Source organism: Mustela putorius, unplaced genomic scaffold (assembly GCF_011764305.1).
Source record: "Mustela putorius furo isolate JIRA1106 unplaced genomic scaffold, ASM1176430v1.1 tig00003858_pilon_pilon_pilon, whole genome shotgun sequence".
Taxonomy (NCBI): Eukaryota; Metazoa; Chordata; class Mammalia; order Carnivora; family Mustelidae; genus Mustela; species Mustela putorius.
This window is the reverse complement of record NW_025422010.1, coordinates 11,278,181-11,294,971: the sequence shown is the minus strand read 5'-3', so window position 1 is coordinate 11,294,971 and position 16,791 is coordinate 11,278,181. Positions and strand designations below refer to the sequence as shown.

General features: G+C 38.1%; 1 protein-coding gene and 1 pseudogene across 3 annotated transcripts in view; both read left to right on the top strand.

The window, feature by feature from the left end:
• Positions 1-16,791, top strand: part of ARHGAP28 (Rho GTPase activating protein 28) — a 207,693-nt gene that overhangs the window by 6,407 nt on the left and 184,495 nt on the right. The window lies entirely within an intron of this gene.
• Positions 14,608-14,785, top strand: LOC123387712 (annotated as a pseudogene).

Here is a 16,791-nt window from a genome sequence, read left to right as displayed (position 1 = left end):
AAATTATGAAGCACTTGAGACTTATTTCTACTATTTTAGTAATTCGAAGTTGTGGTGCTGATTATCTTATTTATGAGAGATAAATCTTTGGATCTGTGTTAAATTTTGTGATTAGCAAGAAAGTTTACTTTTGTATATCTGTAATGTATAGAGAAAAGAATTCTTTTGAGGTTTCTTGTTCAGTATTCATTTATGAAATCTATTTAGAAAACACTAGCCAGTGCATTTGTCTTTATACAAAGGTCCATCGGTGTATTTATATTTTTAGATCTGTAGAGATATCTGACAGGTGCTTAGAAAAAAATGTTGAACATAGAAAAATAACATTATAGCTAATAATAGGACATTTGATTTCTTCTCTTGATACTTTTCCCTACCTTCATTATCATATCTAAACATTCATGCAAGTAACTAAAATTAGCACGTCTGTGTTGGAACCAAACTCTCATTTGTGTCTGGAGATGAAGTACCAAACAAAGGAGAATAAATAGAAAAGTAAGGACTAAACTTCTTTCCTGAAAATTTCCTTGACAACAGTTTTCACCTGTCAATACATAAAGATCGTTGTCCTATGATGTCATTTCTTTTTTTTAAAGGACTATTTTTATTGACAACTTACTTAGCTTAACATACATTATCATTTAATCTTTAAAACAGTCCTGTTTCATAGGAAGAAATTAAGGCACAGAGAAGCAGCCCATGGTTACACAGTGAGGTAATGATAGAGCGAGGATTCCCATCCAACCCTTCCAGAACTGGTGCTTTTAACCTTTTGTTTAAATCTTGAAACATTATTTATTATGGATTTAGTGTTTTTCTGTCTCAGTTTGGTCATAGGTTAATTGAGAGCAGGAACAGTATTGCTATTGTATCCACCTTAGCAAACTAGCAACTTTCACATAATAGATATTACAAATACTCAGTTTTGATTTAGTCTTTTTTTAAAAAATCATTTTAATTCTGTTCCAATGGAGTAAGTATTCAGTGTGTTAAATATGAGTGGATATAAATAGCTTGAAAAATTTTGTCATCAGTTGAAGCAAGTACGATGTTAGGAATTTTTTTCCTTTAATTTAAAAGAATTTAAATTCTTGCCCCTCATGCAGTCTTAGGTAACAGTATTGTAAAGTATACAAATGTGCTAAGAGGTCATTCAATTTCACCAATAAAGTGAGATCTAAGCAATTAGTAACAAGAAAACTTTCTGTGGTTTTTAGCGGGGGGGGGGTGCTTAGAGGCGGGGAAGGGCAATTGTTAATCCTTTAATTTGATGTTCTTAGTAACTAGCTCTTAGAATTTTTCATTTTAATTTTATTAACTGCTTTCTTTAAAAGATTCCTATAGTTGAAAAGGTATTTTTTACTTCATTCCTTGCAGTGTGACTCACAACATAAAAGTTCTTTTTTCTTTTTTTTCCCTTGGGGAGAGTGCCAATAGTTTTTTAAATTAAATTATTCTCTTAATTTTAGTATAATTAACAGATGGTGTTATAGTAGTTTCAGGTGTAGAATATAGTGATTCAACACTTCATACATCACTGGTTCTCATCATGATAAGTGCACTCCTTAGTCCCCATCACCTAGGTCACCCATCCCTTTACCCCCTCTCCCCTCTGATAACCATTCCTCTCATTTGTCTCTCTATAGTTAGGGTCTCTGTTTCTTGGTTTCTCTCTCCCTCTCTCTCTCTCTCTTTTTTTTTTTTTTTGCTTTTTTTGTTTGTTTGTTTCTTAAATTCCACATATGAGTGAAATCATATGGTATTTTTCTTTTTCTGACTTATTTTGCTTAGCATTATACTCTATAGCTCCATCCATGTCATTGCAAATGGTAAGACCTCATTCTTCTTTATGGCTGAATAATATTCCATTATTATTTTGTTCATCCCATCTATCCACGAAAACTTGGGCTGCTTCCATAATTTGGCCATTGTAAATAATGCTGCTATAAACATAGGGGTGCATGTATCTCTTCAAATCAGTGTTTTTGTATTTTGGGGGTAAATACCCATTAAGGTGATTATTAGATGGTAGGGTAGTAGTATTTTTTCAGGGGGTGCAGAGGGAGAGAAAGAATCCCAAGCAGGCTCCAGGCTCAGTTCCAAGTCTGACACAGAACTCAGTCTCACAACCCCAAGATCATGACCTGAGCTGAAATCAAGAGTTGGAGGACACTTAACCCACTGAGCCACCCAGGTGCCGTAGTAGGTGTATTTTTAACTTTTTGAGGAACTTCTGTATGCTGTTTTCCACACTGGCTGCAATAGTTTGCCTTCCCACCAGAGGTTTCCTTTTTCTCCACATCTTTGCCAACACTTGTTTCTTATATTTTTTATTTTAGCCCTTCTGACAGGTGTGAGGTGATATCTCATTGTAGTTTTACATTTCCTTGATGATGAGTGATGTTGAGCATCTTTTCATGTGTCTGTTGGCCATTTGGATGTCTTCCTTGCAGAAATGTCTGTTCATGTCTTCTGCCCATTTTTAAATTAGATTATTTTTTATTTCAGGTGTTGAGTTGTATAAGTTCTTTGTATATTCTGGTTGTTAGCCGTTTATCACATAAGTCATTTACAAATATCTTCTATTCAATAGGTTGCCTTTTAGTTTTGCTGATTGTTTTCTGTGCAGAGGCTTTTTATTTTGATGTAGTCCCAATAGTTTTTTGTTTGTTTGTTTGTGTTTTGTTTTGTTTTGGTTTTGCTTTTATTTCTCTTATCTCAGGAGACATATCTAGAAAAATGTTGCTATGGCCGATGCCAGAGAAATTATTGTCTGTATGGTTTCCTGTCTCACATTTAGGTCTTTTATCCATTTTGAGTTTATTTTTGTGTATGGCGTAAGAAAGTGACCCAGTTTCATTCTTTTGCATGTAGCTGACTAGTTTTCCCAACACCATTTGGGGAAGAGACTCTTTTCCCATTGTATTCTGCTTTGTCAAAGATTAATTGATCATATAATTGTAGGTTTATATCTGGGTTTTCTGTTCTATTCTAGCGACCTATGTGTCTGTTTTTGTGACAGTATCATACTGTTTTGATTACTACAGTTTTATAAAATAAAGGATGCCTCCAACTTTGCTTTTCTTTTTCAGGATTGCTTTGACTGTTTGGAGTCTTTCATGGTTCCATATAAATTGTAGGTGTTTTTGTTTAAGTTCTGTGAAAAATGCTACAATGTAAGAATTCTTTTTTTTTTTTTTTTAAGATTTTATTTATTTATTTGACAGAGAGAAATCACAAGTAGATGGAGAGGCAGGCAGAGAGAGAGAGGGAAGCAGGCTCTCTGTTGAGCAGAGAGCCCGATGCGGGACTCGATCCCAGGACTCTGAGATCATGACCTGAGCCGAAGGCAGCGGCTTAACCCACTGAGCCACCCAGGCGCCCCTACAATGTAAGAATTCTTAATGCAAGTTGAGGAACAACACTCCATGAGAATTAATGGATCTTCCCTATTTTGTCTTCCAATAGTCAGTCAGTTTTTTGGCTTATCCTGATTTGAAGTCAAGCTGGATACCAATCCAGGTTCTGGGCCATACTTTTATAAAGATTGGTTTTGTTCTAAATCTTTCTAAAAATTTTAGATATTGTAAGATAAGTTGTGGCAATCTAGACCCCTGAGCCCTCCCTAGTCTTAATAGCCCTGATCTGTCAATGACCTTGGAGCAATGGAGAATAGTGACCAAAATTGAGCTGCAAGGATTTGTATGTGGAAAATTAAACCAGGGCCCATTGTAGTCTGGACTTGAATCAGAATGGCCTCCAGCTCTGTGCACTTGTGTTTATTTTATAAGGTATTCGTTTTGATAAACTTCAGTTCTTGGGACACTATGGAGAATGGACAGTCATTTTAGTTATATATAAACAGTGTGGTCCAGACTTCTCTCCTAACTGCTGGGTCTTTAGGAGTCTCTTCTAACAATTCTTAACCAGCCAGGGAGTTCAGAGTGTGTTACAAATAGGAATGATGCATCATGAAAGACTACTCATGGGGCGCCTGGGTGGCTCAGTGGGTTAAAGCCTGTGCCTTCTGCTCAGGTCATGATCCTAGGGTCCTGGGATAGAGCCCCGCATGGGGCTTTCTGCTCAGCGGGGAGCCTGCTTCCTCCTCTCTCTCTGCATACTTGTGATCTCTGTCTGTCAAATAAATAAATAAAATCTTAAAAAAAAAAGACTGCTTATGAGTAAGGATTGCAAGGGGCAATCTCTGTGGTACAACATATACGCCAAGTATAGAAGTGTCTCGCTGAGAGGCTTATAAGGAATAACCAACTTTTTGAACCAGACTCGGAATTCATTGTACTGACCCCTGGGCACCCACTCAGGCCCACAACATGGTCTGATGTGTTCTGGGAGCAGTTCGGCTGACGGCAAGGAAATCATGGCAGAGGGGGAAACTCGCTCTCTCACTGGGAGACATGAAGGATATAGAAGTATAGAAGAGGTGGCAACAATTATGAGAATGGCATTTCCTTAGCTTCCTTTCAAACATGATTACAGCTACCTCTACGTTATCTCACTAAAGTTAACGTGGAGAGTCTTAAAAACACACTTGTGGCTTTTCATTGGAATCTTAAAGAAAAACATTTGCTGACCTCAATAGAGTAAGCAATTAAATGGGAAAAGAGCTGACTGTAAGTTTCCGCAGATTTTGTTTTGAAAAACAGAGGATGCCTGGCCCCTGTGATTTTTAACATACCACAACTTAACTTCTCTCCCTCCTCATTTATAAAGCTCAGTGATTACCAGGTCAACTTGGCAACTGTTTTTGTTAGGTTTAAATTGTGCTTAGTTGCAGAAAACTCAACTCTAGAAGACCCCCACCTCTTCTGGTTGCTGGAAGCATGTAATTGGAAAAAGCAGGCCATCCTCTGCCTATTTAAAGCTGTGTCATCCTTTGTGGGGCAGTGAGTCAACACCAGCTAAAACAACATGAGTCAGGCACTGCTTAGAAGAAGCTCAAATGAAGCTGATTTCTATTATGCCAATCTTAAACAAACATGAGACGTATCCAGACTCTAAAATAGTTCTTCTTGTGGGAGTTGAAAAAGATTAGCACCAATTTTCTTTAGAGTCCATGGAGGGACTTTTTTTTATATGTCTTAAGAAGGAACTCTCTTCAGTTAACCAAATTTAACCTGGTTTATTCTCATTCTGTTTCTTCCACTCTCCATCTCCAACATGTTTATACCCAATTCAGATCATTCTTGTTGTTTTAATCTGGTTTCAGAACAATTGAATTAAAATCCATATAGTTACAACTGTAATTTTGAAACTGTTTGCTTATTCTGTTCCAGGATCCTCCAATCTTCTCATTTCTCTGGAGTTTAAAAGATTGCTTTAAGGAGGACTGTAACTGAGGTAGCGAAATAATTTAGAAGGCAAATGCCGTTGTTCAAGTAAAGATGATAAGGAATTGTGAGAATACAGAGGAAAGGGAGCGATGGATTCTTGGGGAAAACAAGCAATGGAGTTGGTATGATTTGATGATTAAAATTACTTGGGTTTCTGTTTGGGAGTATTTTAATTGAAATTGAGAATTCTGGCAGATGATCAGATTGTAGATGGGGAGATAGTCTAGCAGGTGAAACTTTGAGCTAAGTGTATATATGTACAGCTGGTAGTAAGCTCTACAAACTGGCAGCTTGGGAGGGAGATCAAGCCTGAAAATTCTAAGCTATTTATTCATGGGAGGCTTCCGCATTCAGGAGAGTTAAAACCAGGACTGTATGCAATCTGGCAGGAGAGAATAAAGTATCTGTAGAAATAGCAGTGGAACAAAGACCGAAATCTGGGGAGCAGTGCCAAATAGGGAAGGGCAGTGCACTGGGAGACTAAGAAGCTAGGAGCATTCTGGAAGCCAGAGCATTAGGTTCCACATGAGCAGACAATGTATCAGGAGTAGCTAGATGACCAGTAATATCAAGACTGAAAATCACCCCCTGGGTCTGGAGGGTGGATAACAGTGAAGATCTTGGCTGGAGTGGGATTAATGAGGGTCTAAAAGTGGAGGCCAGTTTGCTGCAGGTTGGAGAGTAAGTGTGAGGTGAGGAAATAAAGACAGCAAATAGAACCTGTTATAAAAACTTAGCTTATGGGAAGGTGCAGAGAGGAAAAATGCAGACTGAAGGGGGGTGTTTATAAAAAGTTAACCAAAAAAGCTGAAGATTCAGTCAAAGTCAAGAAAGAAACCTAGATTTCTTTTTTTAATTAAAATTTAATTAATTAGCATATAATATATTATTGGTTTTAGAGTAGCATTCAGTGATTTATCAGTCTTGTATAACACCCAGTGTTCATTGTATCACATGCCCTCCTTGATGCCCATCACCCGGGTACCCATCTTCCTACCTCTTTCCCCTGAGGCAACCCTCAGTGTGTTTCCTGAGATTAAGAGTCTCTCACGGTTTGTCTCCCTTTCTGATTTCATCTTGTTTTATTTTTTTCCTCTCGTACTCTACTGTGATGAAGCCTAGATTTCTGAAATGCAAGACTTAAACACATTTGGTCCTACTTAAAATCCTTTGATAATAACATGTTTGCATACAGGATAAAACTTTATCCTTAGCCCCACGGCAGTATATAAGCACTGTTAGTACAAGAACGTTCCTGTTTTCTTTATTGCGGAATCCTTAACTACTTTCCCCATCAAAGGGCCTGGCTTTCAGTGGAGTTTTAACAAATGGTTGCTGAGTGCAAGGAATGGAGGCTGAAATGTGGACATGCGATTGCCCTTGGGTTGAGGAGCTACCAGGAAGTCTTCCAAAAAATGCGCATCACTTCTTTTGTGAAGTCTTCTTCCCTGGCTGTCTCCCCCTCAAACCAAGTTGGTCATGTCCATATTTGCCCCTTTTCTACCTCATCACACACTTCTAGTATTGCACCTAACCCACTACTTAGTAGCAGTACTTCTGTTTGTTGATGCCAAGGGCCATGTCTTGTTCATCTCGTTTCCTGAACTAATACAGTCAAGGTACTGTATGTATGCTTATTGAGTAAATGAACAATTCATTCATTAAATAGAAATAATCTCAAGTATATGGTGATATTTTCAGAATTTGCTATTTTGAGTTAGAAAAATACTAGACGTATAGAAATCTTGGGTTGGTGTTCTGTTAGGGAATAGACTATTCTAACCATACATGCCACCTACCTTCTCAGAATCCACTAAATTAACATAAACTTTTGGTAATATGCTATGAAGTAAAGAATAATAAATACAAATAAAAACTGGTGACAATTTAAATGAGTAGTGTGCCTTGACACATAAAATTTTGAAAAAGATAATGAATAGAAGGTAAATATACCCTCCATTGTTTTAAAGATTAAATTTTGCTTAAGGTTTTTTTCACTCATTAAAACATGAAAAATTTAAAGTCCAATTTTCATAATAAAAGCAAAGTTGAACAAATATCTGTTGAGCCTCTGGGTGCCATATATTGGGTTTGGGGACTAGAACAAATGGTTAATAGTCGGTCCTTCAATGAGACTAGATCAACTGGTTAACAGGTTATTTCAGCTGCCTCTGAAGTACAGAGGCACTTGCTTTAGGGTTTAGGGTAGAAACGCTGCCTCTTCCTCTGTACCCCTAGCATTAGCAGTGGCCCAGTGTGGACACTCCGTATTTGAATGGTGAGAAGAATGAAGAAAATTGTGGTGCTTTGGGTGAGCAGAGAAGTTGTAACTGCCACTTGGGGTTAGGTTGGTGAGAGTTGGATAGAGGCGTTAAGGAAAGCTTCTGGAGGAGTTGATGACTAAATTAAGTCTCCAAGAAGGAGCACAAATTTCCAGTTACAAAAAGTCACAGCATAGGCCATGTAGTCAATAATATTGTCACGTTTTCTCATGTCAGATGGTGACTATACTTAGGGTGGTGTGCATTTCATAATGTATAGAATTGATGAATCTCTGTGTACCTGGAACTGATACAACACTGTATGTCAATCAAACTTCAGCAACAACAAAAACAAAGAGAATGTGCACAAGTCTTTAGGAGGAATGAGAGCGGGAAGTGTCTTTGGCAGAAGAGCAGGTGGAAGGAAAAGGTGTAACGGCGTGCAGCCAGGTGCTGGTGTCCCTGAAGCAGGCTTAAAGTGAGACTAGCTGGGGAAGCAGGGGCCACTGCATGTGTACTTGGGGTCAACCAGTGAGGCTCAGGCCAAGCTCAGTTCACACCTTTCCTTCTTCATTTGGGTAACGAGGGGGTTCCACTGATGAGTTGACCTCCGGGGAATCTTCAAACACTTAAATTCTTTTTTTTTTCTCTCTCTCTTATTAAGTTGGAAATGAAGGTAATTAGATAATTCTAGATTTTTAACCAAAACATTGGCTTTAGACCTGTACTGGTTGTATAATAATATGTATCCCGTCTCATTTAATTTTGCTTGTTTAGTTGATCTCTGTCTTTGCTGTCTGTGCAGTAAGCACAGATTGTTGTCCAGTGTTAGTGGCCTCAATTACTGTAAGTAGAGTTTGGTTTATTTCAACCAAACTACCCAAGCCAGGGTATCAGTAGATCAATAAAATGTTTGACTTTAAGCCTTTCTTTGAAAAATGAGGCCTGTCTAGTAAGGAGAGCTGATTTTTCAGATGATCATAAATTAAGAGGAACATACTTTATTGTATTTTTTGTTCAAGTTTAAAAAGAGCATTCATTAATAATTTACTTTTTGGTAAGATAAATTTTATCAATATTATATATACTAGATTTAACATTTCTGATTATATTGGTACAAAATTAGAATGGATTTAATACAACTTGAATAAAGTAGAGACTTCCAGGTGGCGTGTAATCATGTTTTTGTATATTTTCTGTGGTTTTTAATAGTCCAACAAACACACACTTTAAAGGAAAAAGATCTGTTTTACCTGTTTCCTCATTTCCTGCTTTTGAGTTTTTTTTTTGTTGGAAGACTAAGGCCCAGACTGAGGTATCTGATGACTTATTGCAAGAATGTATTCGTAAAGGAAATGGTCTTAGAGGCTGGACAAGAATTTTCTCTCCATCAACAACGCCCCCACTTTCTTTCTCTTACTACCTCACCCTTCTGTCTGTTACTGTGGAGAGAAAATTATGTAACAACAGTGATCCTAAAAAACTCCAAGGTTTCTGAAGACATACCCCCAAATTTATAAAATTCTTTAATAGTCCCTTAAAAATGAGGTATATTCAAATACAGAAAAATGCAGTTAAGTATTCAGTTAGATGACTTTTGAGCCTCATAACTACCATCCAAAAGAAGATAATAGAATGTTTCCATCACCCCCAAAACTCTCCATGCCCTTTTGCCCTTTAACCTCCTCCCTGCCAGTTTCTGACTTCTATCACCATAGATTAGTATTGCCTATTCTTGAAAGTTACATAAGCAGAATACTACAGTATATATTATTTTGTGTCTGCCTTCCTTTGGTCAGAGTAATGGGATTTAAACACATCATTCTATCACAGTCCAAAAGTGGTAATAACGTATGTAGAAGTTTTGGTAGTTCTCTTTTATTATTTTATATGGTTGTTATCCAACTGGCCTCCAGGTACGGTTGTTGCATATAAGAGGTACGAGAGCAGGTTTAGGTTAAAACCCATCACAGTATCAGAATCTAAAGACTTCTCTCTCTGTGGCGGATCCAGGCAAAATTAGGGTATAAGCAGATTTATCTTTGGTGCCTGCTCACTTTGCTTTGTTGTACCGAAGACTTCCTTTTTCCTTTTAGTGCCCCCAGGTAGAAGTCAGATGATTCAGTCAGCTGAGAGTTTGCGTAACACTTCTGGTGTTTTACCTTTTCAGAGCAGATGTAGAATTTTAAAGAATGGTGAACTTCCAGGTCTCATTCAGGGAACAGAGGGGTGGGGTTCTTTAGGGAAGAAGTCACACAGCACAGTGCGCATCATTTGCCAGAGACTGGCAAAGTTTTTCTACAGAAGACCAGTATTTTGGGTTTGCTAACCATTTGGTCTCTGTTGCAACCCTTTTGTTGTTAGCATGCAAAAGGCAGTAAATAAGTCAATAGATGTGACTGTGCTATAATAAAACTTTGTTAACAAAAACAGGCAGTGGGCTGAATGTGGCAGTGGGCCATAGTACTCAGGCCCCTGATGTAAACAGCTTCTTGTTTTGTGTATTTGTGAGGTTTGTGTATCAAGCCCATCATAGCAAAATACAGAGAATTAGTTCTCCAGAATATATAAAGTCGAATGGAATAAGAGGTTGCACCTGTTACAGTCTCTCATTTTTCAGCGAGGACACTGAATCTCAGAATAATAACTTTTCAAGGTCACAAAGAACCGAGACAATTCAGAATTTTCACATCTTTAACTAGTGTTCTTTACCCTATTCAGTTTATAAGTCACATTACCTCAAATATACTATTGGATTGACTTTTGGGGAAACTATCTTAGCTCACATATTTTAAAGGAATAAAAGAGGCACAAGTAAAAATTCAGGTGTTAGCATTCTGAAATTTGAATTAAGAGTTGTTTGAGAAAGAATGAGACTTACACAGATAGCAAACATATTAATGGAAAAAAGGCCAGTATATTAAACACTGTATCCAAATAATGGTTTTAACAATACCAGTGTGTAAAAGAAATAAATAAAAAACTTAACTGAGGGGCTCCTGGGTGGCTCAGTGAGTTAAGCCTCTACGTTCAGCTCAGGTCATGATCTCAGGTTCCTGGGATTGAGCCCCACATCAGGCTGTCTGCTCAGAGAGGAACTTGCTTCCCCTTCCCTCTGCCTGCCTTTTTGCCTACTTGTGATCTGTCAAGTAAATAAATAAAATCTTAAAAAAAAATTAACTGAGAAAATAGAGACTCGTAGATCCTCTTTTACTTAGTTCATTCGTGGATTTATCTTTCTCTTTCAATTTCTTTTAAAGCTAACATTCATTGGATGTCTTCTCTTGAAGGCACTGTGAAGGAGCAAAGCTAAATAAGACAGAGTTCTCATGTTTGAGGGGCTTAAAAGGGAGCTCAAGGCAGTTGGGACCCATATCTCATTAAGTTTTGAAGCCTGTGGAGAGAACACAGGACTTGCTTCATAGAAAAAAATGGTGTTTGGATTAGGTATGTGGATATATATTATGTGACGTAGGTATATCAGTGTATGGATGAGGGTGTGGGGCAGAGAGGTGGTGTAGGAAGGAGCCAATAATTCTGCTTGAATATATTGAGGGTTTGGTAAGGGAAGTCGTAGTAGATGCCATATACATATTTCCAGGATTTTACTTGTGAGTTGGGGTTGGCTCATTGAATGAGTTGTTGAAAAGATCCCAATTGTTTCACCCAAAACAATGAAAAAAAGTAAAAATACCTCACTTTGGGAGGCTATCTTCAATTCTTTAGAGATACCATATAATTTGTTGAAGTAAAGCATTAATTTTGAAAGAATCAGACTTAAACATAAACTTTATTCTTTTGGAATTCATGTCATGCTTCCGCCCCCAGTCAAATAACTGATAGAAGCTAGCTCACACATTGGAAGTAGTTGGCTTAATAATAATCGTAAACATATGCCAGAATCCTAACGGTTCAGCCAAAGTCCCAGTCTTCAGACTTCACATTTAACAGAGCTGTAGACAGCTCTCACCACAGCTCTTACCCTCCATTAACTTGCCTTGCCATTGGATAACACAGCTGGATATTGTGGATGATAAGAGTTAGGGATGCAGGGCAGGTGGAGGGAGAAGATTCAACTCAACTGTAAGGAAAACCCAACCCCCGCAGGCATTTTGGCAATTCCATGAAGGCAAGAATGTTACTAAGAACAGATTTTGGAGGTCATTTCAAACTTGGTCAGCTGCAGTTAAGCCCATGGCTGCTAGTGCAGTGGAATGTACCCCTATTTGTTTTGGGAAAGTGATAAAGAGATTCAGTTACAGGTTTTCTGCCTTCATGGAATGATGCTACCCCTAGAATAGAATTCTTCACATATCCAAGCATGATTGGACCTGAAATTCAGCAAGTAGTCAATTAAATGATCCATCAGTACCTAATTTGGGGAACTATTTTCTATCCAAGCTGTCTCCCCCACCCCCCCCCCCCCGTGTTAGGAGGAATTCACTTAAAGCGAAATTATGAATAGTATTGTCAAAATTATTTGATGAACTGTTGAAGCGAGGTAACTTTTTACAAACTGAACATGTATAGCATATAGTGTCTTTTAATTTGGAATTACTTTTATTACTCACAGATATTTATTTATTTATTCGATTATTTGAGAGAGAGAGAAAGAGCACATGAGAGAGCATGAAGGGGTGATGCAGAGGGAGAGGGATAAGCAGCCAGGACAAGGGGCTCAATCCCAGGACCCCGGGATCATGACCTGAGTCGAAGGCAGATGCTTATCCAACTGAACCAGCCATGCACCCCTACTCAAAGATACTTAAATGAAAGACAAAATGATGTATTTTGTTTTCTTGTTACTTCTAGCTTGGGGATTTGAGTTGTATTTTTTAAAATAATATTTTTATCATGTATTTTTTAGCTTTTTCAAGTCATAGTACTCTGAGAATCTGGAGCACCTGGGTGGCTGAGTCTGTTAAGCATTTGCCTTCAGTTTGGGTCATAATCTTGGGGTCCTGGGATTGAGCCCCACATCAGGAGCCTGCTTCTCCCCCTCCCTCTACTGATGCCCCTGCTTGTGTACTCTTGCTTTGTCAAATAAATAAATAAAATCTTAAAAAAAAAAAAAAAAGAACTCTTTGAGAACCTAATGAGGGGTGCCTGGGTGGCTCAGTGGGTTGAAGCCTCTGCCTTCGGCTCGGGTCGTGATCCCGGGGTCCTGGGATCGGGCTCTGTGGGGAGCCTGCTTCCTCCTCTCTCTCTGCCTGCCTTCCTGCCTACTTGTGATCTCTGTCTGCCAAATGAATAAATAAAATCTTAAAAAAAAAAAAAAAAAGAGAACCTAATGAAAGATTTAGGTCCTTGTGAAAAGCACACATTAAGTATGTTATATGGATTTGCATGCATTTTTATGTAATCATGAAGCACAGGTTAAGAAGATTTGGTCAAATTGTATTTAAAATTTTCTTTTTTTCCCTCACCTTTATATTTATAGCTTTCATGACCATTTTTATATCCCAAGAGAGCTGTGTTTCCTTAGTACCTAGAGATTAGCTTTGACCAAGTGGAAGACAAATTCACTATAAAAACAAACTTGGCCAACCTAGGGACTGACTAGAATGCCTGCTGTGCGAGAGACTGCTGTTCGTTTCTGTCTCCCTATATTCAGAATACTTCTGGGTGGCATTGGCACGATGGGCAGTGTCTGTGGCTCAGGCATTTGGACTAGTGTGAGAAAGCTGACTGGGCAGAACCTTGAGTACCTGGGTTTATGCTTTTAATACCTGTATGAATAGGATATTTCTGTTCTCAGGAGTGAAAAATGTTGGCATCAACATTAATGAGCTCATGGCACAAGAAGGTGCTGAGTTTTAGCCACTTCTCAAGGAAGAGGTAGAGGAAATGGAAGCCTCTCAGTATTTCACACATGATGAAATTACACGAATTATTGTCTAATAGGAAGACAAAATAACCCTTTTGGCCCTCACACCCACTGTCCAAGGCCCTTCTCCTTATTGGAAGTTTGCTAGGGCTTTTCTCGGATCCCTGTGCAGGTATGTGATCTGCCCTTGAGACTACCAGTCCCTACTCTCATGTGCCAATCTGATCTGTTTCCACATTGTCTATTGAGGAGGCCACATTACACTGAAAATAGAGATTAAAGAAAGGTTGCCTGAAGTCTGAGTAGTAAATTATTAGTGAGTCTTTCCTGGAAAGTTAGAGATAACTGCCCTCTCCTACAGACATTCCTTGGTAGCATTACCTGACAGATTTCTGGACAGCACAGATATTCCTCCTTACTAGAGTTTTATGTGCAGACTTGATTCTATACATCTTGTTCATTAAGTAGTTTATAGGAATTAGAGGTCCCAGGGTCCTTAACCTTACTTTTCCAGTGAGGAAACTAAGATGATAAGTAACTCAAGCCTCCAATATTCCAATATTTCTGTAATGTTATTTTTTTTAATATAATTTTTTATTTTTTATAAACATATATTTTTATCCCCAGTGGTACAGGTCTGTGAATCACCAGGTTTACACACTTCACAGCACTCACCAAAACACATACCCTCCCCAATGTCCATAATACCACCCCCTTCTCCCAAACCCCCTCCCCCCAGCAACCCTCAGTTTGTTTTGTGAGATTAAGAGTCACTTATGGTTTGTCTCCCTCCCAATCCCATCTTGTTTCATTTATTCTTCTCATAATGTTATTTTATGGGAAAGATTCATTACATTGTCTCATATTGTCCTCTTGCCATTCCTTCCTACATACCATGTGGCATCATAACATAAGTATCTCTGTCCCCAGACTATCAAATGTTGTGTGTGAAACCAAACATGAGTTTTTGTGGGAATGCTTGGCACCCATAGATTTAGGAGTATACCCCTTCTCGGATGTTGGGATAGAAGGCATATTCAGAGTAGTGCGATCAGCCTGCCCTTTGAAAAGGAGTATTTTAATGCTGGAAGATGTAATTATTTTGTACTGGCAGGTTAATCTTGAGTAACAGCTGAAGTGTACATAGCTTCAAAGATACACCCTCGTAAGCTTTGCGCAGTGGCAGTATCGTAGCCAATGAGGTTTATCCGAGGCGCGATTATTGCTAATTGAAAGATACACCCTCGTGTACATTTAAAGTTCAGGGATGACCTCAGGGAGGAAAAAGTATATCTTCAAAATGTCATTTTAATTTTTAAAAAATAATTCATGTTTTCCAGTTTTATTGAGACATAATTGACATACTGCAATGTACAAGTTTAAGGTGTAGAGCATAATGATTTGACTTACATATATTGTGAAATAATTGTCACAAGTTTAGTTCATATCCATCATCTCATATAGATGAAAAAGAAAACAAAAACCAGTATTTTTCAAAACAGGCTTTCGATAAACTTTAGCCCAGTTCTCTTTTCTGGGTTCCTTCTTCTGTCTACTGGACTCTTCTGGTTGGAGAAGGCAACTTAAACTCATCATGCCCTTGAAAGTGCCCTGTCCTCTCTCATCTCTGGGTCTGTAAACATGATAATAAATGCTAATGTTTATTTAGTACTTCCTTTAAAGTTGACACAGGTCCAAGTACTTTTATGTGTATTAAAGCCACAAGGATCTTACTCCTAGGACGTAGGTACTGTTTTGCTTCTCATTTTACAGATTGGGAAATGACACAGAGAGTGAGTTGCCCAAGCCAACTGTAGTGGCCTCACTCCAAAATCTCTGTTGCTGCTGCTGCTTTTTTCTTTTCTTTTTTTCTTTTTTTTTTTTTTTTTTTGGAAATTGTGGAACAATATACATAACTGAGCCTGTGCTTCTTAACCACAACACTCAGTCCCCTTTTTACACATCCTGCTTCCCTTGCCTGAAGAGCCTTCTCCCGTTCTTCTTTTCCCGGTTAAGACTTACCCTCCTTGGTTACAGATTACACTGTCTAGAAAGCCTGCCCTAGTACCTTTAACTTTCCTCTTCCATCTGGGGCCAGTTTATCTCCTTTGTGCTCCCTAGGCCCACTGCAGCCCTTGATTTATTATTCCTGAAATAATTATGATATTGCTCTGTAGCTGCTCCCTGCCCCCATGCTGGACTGCAATCTCCCTGAGAGCTGGAGCCATTATCCTTATGATGTCAGTACCCAGCAACATGGCTTGTACATGTTCATGGAATGGAGGGAAGGGGACAATGTATGAATTTTCTTCTCCAAAACTGGGAGTCAAAATAATTGACTCAGTTAGACTTGATCACAGAAGACAGTTTCTTATAAAATAAATAGAAAATGAAACCCTGAAGAAACACAGGGAAGTGATGATCAAGGTCAGTTTCCACATAGTTAGTTGCTTATATTTTCACTTTTTGTTAAAAAAGAAAAAAAAAAAAAAACACATATACCAAAATACAAAAACACAACAACCCCAGGCTTTGAATTGTGAATGAGAAAGGAAATGTTTTTGTTTTTCACAGTGTAAAACTAAAATTTCCATGACCTCATATGAGGCAGTGCCTCTTCTTGGAGATAATTTGTCTCCTGTTAAAATGCAGCACCTAACTTAGGGCTCAGTAGCTTGGGATGTTTTCAGAGCATATCATAGATACACACATGCTCTACAGGGGTGTCTGAAGAATGCACTGGTTCTCTGTGGCAGTGGTCCACCCTAGATGGCACTGCCAGATCTAATAAGAGTAGCAACATTAGAGATTGATTACAAAATACTAGAGGGTTGTCTCTCTGAAATTGTGTATATCGTACTTTTTGCTGTTTGGTTTTCTTTCCTGTTTTTAGTTTGATTTTTCTGTCCTTGAAATTCTCTAGGGTTATAAAGTTAATTGTCAATTGCTAGGACAAGAAGTCAATTTTCTGATTACAAGAAATAGCAAACTTGAAGACATGTTTCCAAATTTAAAAAAATTCCAGGGATCTGGCAAATCCAACTTCATAAAATAGTATTTAATTAGAAAGGAAGGAGGGCTTCATTTTTAGAACAGACCAATTTGATTATATTTTAGCTATTAGATAGATTAATTTTCAGGGTGGTCATTCTTTATTGTAAGCATTTAATTGACATTAAATCATATTAAAAATTTAATTTTAGCTCCCTTTACAAATTGGCTAAAGACCATTCACCCTTGGTAGACTAATAAGATTTCTACTCAGCCATGCTTTTTATTAATCCTCATTACTACTCTTGGAGGGAAACATGAGGAGCCAAATGGATTCTTTCCCCTACTGAGTTCAACAAAC